This window comes from Coregonus clupeaformis, unplaced genomic scaffold, assembly GCF_020615455.1.
Source record: "Coregonus clupeaformis isolate EN_2021a unplaced genomic scaffold, ASM2061545v1 scaf0019, whole genome shotgun sequence".
Lineage (NCBI taxonomy): Eukaryota > Metazoa > Chordata > Actinopteri > Salmoniformes > Salmonidae > Coregonus > Coregonus clupeaformis.
The window spans coordinates 1,378,318-1,386,766 of record NW_025533474.1 but is presented as its reverse complement, the minus strand read 5'-3'; positions in this window follow the sequence as shown (position 1 = coordinate 1,386,766).

The following is an 8,449-nucleotide window of genomic DNA, read 5'->3' as shown; positions in this document are numbered from 1 at the left end:
CTTATCCAGAGTGAGTGAGTGCATACATTGTTTAATTTTTTTCTCCATACTGGCCCCCCGTGGGAATCGAACACCCACAACCCTGGCGTTGCAAACGCCATGCTCTACCAACTGAGCTACATCCCTGCCGGCCATTCCCTCCCCTACCCTGGACGGCGCTGGGCCAATTGTGAGCCGCCCCATGGGTCTCCCGGTCGTGGCCGGCTACGACAGAGCCTGGATTTGAACCAGGATCTCTAGTAGACCACTGCGCCACTCGGGAGATAATACACATACACATACATATACACATATATATATATATATATATATATATATATATATATATATATATACATATATACATATATACACACATACATACACACATACAGTGAGGGAAAAAAAGTATTTGATCCCCTGCTGATTTTGTGATTGACAGTTCTTTTCTGTTTCTTCCATTTGCGAATAATCGCACCAACTGTTGTCACCTTCTCATCAAGCTGCTTGGCGAAGGTCTTGTAGCCCATTCCAGCCTTGTGTAGGTCTACAATCTTGTCCCTGACATCCTTGGAGAGCTCTTTGGTCTTGGCCATGGTGGAGAGTTTGGAATCTGATTGATTGATTGCTTCTGTGGACAGGTGTCTTTTATACAGGTAACAAACTGAGAATGTGTACTTCCTAATATAAAAGGCTTATCAGGACTGATAAGAAGACAGGATGAAGTAGCATGCTGTGTCTCAACTAACAATGTTATGCAGACTTTCTTTTGAAAAGGTGAAGGTTTGTCTGCCAGACCTACCAGGAGAATCTGTACATTTTCTGCGACTTGGAGACGATGTGGTGGTAAAGGATTAAGGAAGTCATTGATGGACAACACCCAAGTGGGAAGGTTAGTAATAGGTGTTGATGGCTACCCTGATGGAGGGCCAAGTAAGAGAGAGAGATTCCTAGATCTATATGGACCATTGTATGACTTTTCTAACGCAGAGGAGGAAGGTGGCACCGCTTCGGCGGAGCATTGTTTTTGTTTTGTCTGTGTGTTTTTGCAGCAGAGACTATTGGTACGCTGATAGAAGGATACACTCCACAGAGAGATGGTGATAAATGGAGAAGGACTCTGCATGATCATAGAACTAGTGAAGGAAGAAGGTTCATGCATCATCACCCAGTCTACACCAACGGAGGTATGGATAGAGGGGAGATTGAAAAGGTATCATGTCAACCGATGCTACAGATGGCTACGAGGAAACTGACGATCTGGAGATGATAGTAGGTATATACACTGCTAAAGTGATAGTATTGAGAATGCATTGAGATAATGATCTGTATTTATTTTCAGGAAGGGGAAAGTCATAATTGAATTATGAATGTTTATAATGTATGTTAATATAAGTATACATTCTGAAAGTTGTAATGGGTGATTAAGTTGAGAGTTTTTTCATTTTCAGTGATAAGGATAAAGTGAATAAGAATTGTCATTTTAAATTTGGTTGAGTTCAGTAATTTGGTTGGTTATAATTGATAAGATTAATGAGTGATTTAAGTGAATTATTAGTATGTATAAGCATAGAAATGTTTTCTATAGATATTAGGGGTTTAAACAGTGATACATTAAGGTCATGTCTTAGGATACATTTATATGGTTTATTGAATAGACATTGTTGACTCATACTGTTTGAAACATGGAAGTTAAGGTGAGGATTGTGAATGAAATCATGAACATGTGATTAATTGGGTTAATGTATTAACATGTTAGTCATTATATACATTTGAAGTATTGGGTGATATTGATATGGATGTTTAGGGTGCTACATATCTATGTTGAATGGCAAGTAATGAATTGGTTATTATCATGGGGTTATGATATTTTCATATGATGTGAATTTGGTTGAATTATTAAAGCAGGAATAGTCTAGGGATGTGATGATGTAACAGGGAGTGATAATAGAGTGTTATAATGTGTATGTTATATCAGGTATATTAGGAGGACAAAGGCGGAGTTGAACATTGTATATTTTAACAATCATGGGTTGTTAAGCAATTGTCTCTGAGATGTTAATCATTAGAATGTGTAATTGATAATCACATAGAATTGGAGGCTATTATATTAAGATGAGGATGATATGGTAATTTGAATGTTGTTGGAGTTTTTTAAAGGTTGTTTTAGTGGGTAATTCCATAGGAACATGGATGGCAAGTATTCTAGGTCCTCTAGTGGCCATAGTAATCATTACAGCCATAGTTATGGGGGGTTGTTTCCAATTTTTCGGGGATTGATTTTAAGATCTGTACAAACGATTACTAACATGCCTGTGATTACAGTTAGAGATGTATCAGTTAATGGTAATACAAGGAGGGAGAGGACTAATTATTATTCTATGTCATCTTATTGCAGTTTAGAGTCCATTGATAATGTTGATTGAGGACAAGGAATGTTAAGGTGGAATTGTATTCCATGGAATTAAGGGTTACAGGAAGAAGATGTGGACAGATGACTATCTCAGTGGATCAGATAGAGCCCCTTGTGACCAGGGAGAAACTTGGGGTTCCTCTGACAGAGCGTGGATGATGAAGACGGATGTTTTGGTTATTTTTATATTCACGTGTTCAGATTATAAAATCCATGTAATTTACAAAGGGTCATGGATCTTTGTATTTGTGGGGATGATGTCATGATGGTCACAATTTCGTTGATGGATGTTTTCTTGGTAGCATGAATAAGAAATGGGTATATTTGAAAATGAAGTATATAAAAAGGGGTTATTTTAAAAGGGGGGATGATGTCTATGTGGGATTTTTCCTTATATATGAAGAATAAGGTTTTGACTACATAGCTTATTAGCATGAATATATAGTAGTTAATTATGTGTCTATCTTTTATTCAGACTGAGTTTATAGAGGTTTGAGAGGTTTGATATCACATAAGATAGATGACTGAGAATTTATACCTTTGTTGGTTAGATATTGATGGACAGGATGTAGTGACCTGGGGGCAAAGGGTAATAACAACAGAGACAGGGAGGCCTGATGGTTTCCAGATGTACTGTATACACCTGGGCTGAAAGGCCCCAGAGTCTGCAACACCACTAAGCAAGGGGCACCACCAAGCAAGAGGCACCATGAAGACTAAGGAGCTCTCCAAACAGATCAGGGACAAAGTTGTGGAGAAGTACAGATCAGGGTTGGGTTATAAAAAAAATCTGAAACTTTGAACATCCCACGGAGCACCATTAAATCCATTATTAAAAAATTGAAAGAATATGGCACCACAACAAACCTGCCAACAGAGGGCCGCCCACTGAAACTCACGGACCAGGCAAGGAGGGCATTAATCAGAGAGGCAGCAAAGAGACCAAAGATAACCCTGAAGGAGCTGCAAAGCTCCACAGCGGAGATTGGAGTATCTGTCCGTAGGACCACTTTAAGCCGTACACTCCACAGAGCTGGGCTTTACGGAAGAGTGGCCAGAAAATAGCCATTGCTTAAAGAAAAAAATAAGCAAACACGTTTGGTGTTCGTCAAAAGCCATGTGGGAGACTCCCAAAACATATGGAAGAAGGTACTCTGGTCAGATGAGACTAAAATGTAGCTTTTTGGCCATCAAGGAAAACGCTATGTCTGTGGCAAACCCAACACCTCTCATCACCCCGAGAACACCATCCCCACTATATTCTATATGAATAAGGGCCCAGGAGTCACCAGGACCAAGAAACCGAACACATACGGTTGAAAATACTATTTACAGCAGGTGTTTACTGCCATCTAGTGGAATATACCAATAAAACACTTGATTGTCAGGGTGGGGAGATGGCTGAGCTGAAACAGAAAGTAAAGAAGACTATCCTGCTCAGAACAGTGAACAAACAAAGGCAGAAGCTGCTGGTAAAGCAACACTCACGGTGTGATGGAGAGTGGTAAAGCAACACTCACGGTGTGATGGAGAGTGGTAAAGCAACACTCACGGTGTGATGGAGAGTGGTAAAGCAACACTCACGGTGTGATGGAGAGTGGTAAAGCAACACTCACGGTGTACAGATGTAAAATAAAGAAGTGTTAGCTTCCTCAGCACCATGCACCCCACTGTTGCCACCGGCAGTGACCAGAAGAAGAAACCGGAGACAGTGACAGACTACAATCACACAAAGGTATATACAGTATCTCTACCATATACAGATAGCCTTCCCATCTGCCAAACACCAAATAGGATCCCCTTTTATTATATTACATTCATATTTTTACTATTAGTATTATCATTCTATATAATTATAACCTTTTCTATTCTATTTTATTTTATGTTAAAGCTTGGTGTGGATGCACTCGACCAGATGTCCAGACTGTACTCTGTAAAAGGGAGTACTCTCCTCTGGCCTGTTGACTGTACTCTGTAAAAGGGGGTACTCTCCGCTGGCCTGTTGACTGTACTCTGTAAAAGGGGGTACTCTCCTCTGGCCTGTTGACTGTACTCTGTAAAAGGGGGTACTCTCCTCTGGCCTATTGACTGTACTCTGTAAAAGGGGGTACTCTCCTCTGGCCTGTTGACTGTACTCTGTAAAAGGGGGTACTCTCCTCTGGCCTGTTGACTGTACTCTGTAAAAGGGGGTACTCTCCTCTGGCCTGTTGACTGTACTCTGTAAAAGGGGGGTACTCTCCTCTGGCCTGTTGACTGTACTCTGTAAAAGGGGGTACTCTCCTCTGGCCTGTTGACTGTACTCTGTAAAAGGGGGTACTCTCCTCTGGCCTGTTGAGGTGTTCTACAATGTGCTCGACATGACTGCTATCAACACGTGTTGTACAAGCAATGCCTTGACAAGACAGTTAGCAGGAGACAATTCATCATGGATCTGGCATGTGAGCTTGGTGAGAACCACATGAACCCAGAGAAAGAAGCTACAGTCACCAAGCAGGCCGCCAAGACAGCAGGTCCTGCTCTACCTCTTCCCCAAGAACCACAGCTCCCACTGGGGAAAAATACACAATGTCAAGACAGCAGGTCCTGTTCTCCCTCTTCCCCAAGAACCACAGCTCCCACTGGGGAAAAAGGAGACACAATGTCAAGACAGCAGGTCCTCCTCTCCCTCTTCCCCAAGAACCACAGCTCCCACTGGGGAAAAAGGAGACACAATGTCAAGACAGCAGGTGCACACTGAACAAGGCCCATGGAAACTGTGTGCAGGGAACCGATTTGATTTGTGGGGCTTGCTCACACAAAGCCCCGAAGCTGTGTGCTGACTGTGGACCTGAACCATAAAGAGAAGACGTGATTGGTTCATGTGTAAAGGCTCGGTACAGTGTCTGATACAATCAACACATTATTGTTTTTATATCTTGTCATGAATATATTTCCACAAAAATGTATTTATGCAATTCATACTTTACAATTGTTCATGCACTGGTGCTTTTGTTTAGGAATACAGCAAATCATTTCACCTGAGCACCTGGCTGGTTATATTATTATTATAATACTTTTTTCATTTGTACTTTGTCAAAATAAACTGTAAATCGACTTTATTAACTCTATTACTAATTGAATCTACAAATACAGTTGATTAAATGGTTTACACTGTAATGTTTTTATTGTAAGGGAAACAGAAATAGGCTATAGGCCTATTTTGTAGAATTAACTATTGTTGTTATTTTTTTATTGATATATTTCCACAAATATTTCTTCGTGCAATTAATCCTTTACAATATATGATGCACTATTATCAAGCGTTTATTTAACAAACCATGTTTGCACACCTTGCACCTTGCTGGTTGATATGCATCTGATGCATATGCTAAAGTAGATGCCTGGTAACTTTCTCTAGCGGGTACTTATATGCTGAAAGAACAGGCGGTTCTAGTGTTAAGGACTGGTAGATGGGTGTTGCTCATGCATTCACTCATGCTGACTGGCTCCAGTACTTTGTTCTTGACTAAAGCCTCCAAGTCAGCCTTGACTTTTGGTCTGATAGCATAAGGTACAGGTCCTGCTTTCAGAAACGTTGGTTTGCTGTCTGGCTTAATGCTAAGCTCCCCTGTAATGTCATTCATACTACCCAGCTGTCCATTAAAGACTTCTCCATGTTTCTTTAAGATGGCAGGTAGGTCTGTGTCTCCATGTGTCATTGTATGCACTGATGGCCAGTCCAGTGTGATTTTCTCCATCTATGAACATCCCAGTAGTGATGCATAGTCTCCTTTCACAACATAGAGTGGCAGCTTTTCAGTTTGTCTGTTTACCTGAACTGTGACATCAGTGATGCCTCTCACAGCGACAGATTCACCTGTGTAAGTCTTTAACACGAGGTGCGCTGGTTGAAGTGGAAGGTGTTTCAGTGTATTTTTTCTGACACAAGAGATACAGCTGACCCTGTGTCAATCTCCATACGCACCGGCTGTCCCTCTAGCAAGGGGGAGACATAGTAGCCGTGCGGCCCGCCAGGAAAAAGTCAGGATTTTCAGTGTGACTTCCTGGTCTGATGAGTCACTCACCTCAGTGTTCTCTTACTCAACAGTGTGAACATGTCTATGTGTCTTTCGTTGGAATGCCTGTTTCTTGTTTCCCGTTTTTGTGATTTCTCTGTTCTCTTTTTGTTTCTGGAGATTTGTTCGATGTGGCCCTTTTTACCACAGGCTGGACAATCCATGTCCTTAAACCAACATGTTGATACTTGATGTCCCACCTTGCCACAGTGGAAGCATGTGACTTGATTTCCTGGTCTCTGATTTTCAGTTGAAACTCTGTGATCAACGTTTTATTTATTTGAAAGGAACACAGACAAGAACAAATAGCAGCAGGAATGGTTATACAGCTAGAGACACAATACTGTTAAAATATATATCAGTATATTATGGAAACTAGTTATACAGCCAGTAATAACAGTTTGGGGGAACAAGGTATGAGGATACCTCTTTCCAAAACATGTCCCCTGGTCACTCCCAGTACATATGATTAAAGGAGCCCAAGGCACCTTGATTACATAGATCACACAGAGGAGCGGTTGTGATTTCTATTAAATGATGTTTTCTAGGTGGACGGTTTACCCTGTGTATGAGATTAATATGTATCAGCTGGTGATTAGGATTGTTAGATGAACCCACTAAGTTCCTGATGAACTCAACTGGTGAGCCTCTTTAGCAGCTAGTTCCATGGACACACTGATTTCAATGTCCTTTGCCAAGGTCATATGACTTTCAGTCAACAGTCTCTTTTGTGTAGCTTCACTCCGTAGCCCACATACTAGTCTGTCTCTAATGATGTCATTTAGAACAGCATTAAACTCAGTGTTCTGATAGTTTCTTTAATGCAGCAGCAAACATTGTTACTGATTCTCCCTCTTCCTGATGTCTCATGTGGAACCTGAACCTTTCAGCATTAACTAGTGGTTCTGGTGAAAAATGTCCTTTAAGTATCTCCACAATATCCCCATACGTCTTATTACCTGTTCTGACTGGCTGTAGCAGGCTGCCTAGTAAATTAAATGTCTTTGGCCCCATTACACTAAAACATGTAGGCACAATGTTGTCCTCATCCATGTCATTTACAATAACAAAATATTCAAACCGTTCTGTATATGAGCTCCACTGCTCAATACTTTTATCAAACTGTCCAATGTTTCCATCAATTCCAATAATTGTTCATTTCTCAATAAGCTCCTGATTGGCACTCACTTCAATATTGTCCTCAACCAAAGCAATATTTTCCTCAGTCACGTGATCTTCATTCACTTAACTCACTGACGTTTCCTCCTAAGTTCGCTCATTTAGCAGATTTAATTAAAAGGTTTGTCTTCACAGTTGAATAGATGTCCTATCCTGGTTTTTCTGCTCCACTGTCCGTCTCCCGTCCTTTTCTGCCGTCCATGACGATGTTAACTCGTGTGATGGAAAAAGTACCCAATTGTCATACTTGTGTAAAGGTAAAGATACCTTAACAGAAAATGACTCAACTAAAAGTGAAAGTCACCCAGTAAAATACTACTTGAGTAAAAGTCTAAAAGTATTTGGTTTTAAATATACTTAAGTATCAAAAGTAAATGTAATTGCTAAAATATACTTAAGTATCAAAAGTAAAAGTACAAGTATAAATCATTTCAAATTCCTTACATAAAGCAAACCAGACGATTTTCTTGTTTTTTTAAATGTACGTTCAGCCAGAGGCAAACTCCAACACTCAGACAATTTACAAACAAAGCATTTGTGTTTAGTGAGTCTGCCAGATCAGAGGCAGTAGGGATGTTCTCTTGATAAGTGTGTGAATTGGACCATTTTCTGTCCTGCTAATGTAACAAGTACTTTTGGGTGTCAGGGAAAATGTATGGAGTAAAAAGTACATTATATTTTTACTTAAGTACTTTACACCACTGGTTAGCTCTCTTTCTTATCTAGCTCGACTATGCACTTGCCTCTGCTAGCAATACACTGTTCTAACATTAGCCTAGACTGTACCACAGAAAATAACAGTTTTAAACAGTTGTAAAAACCC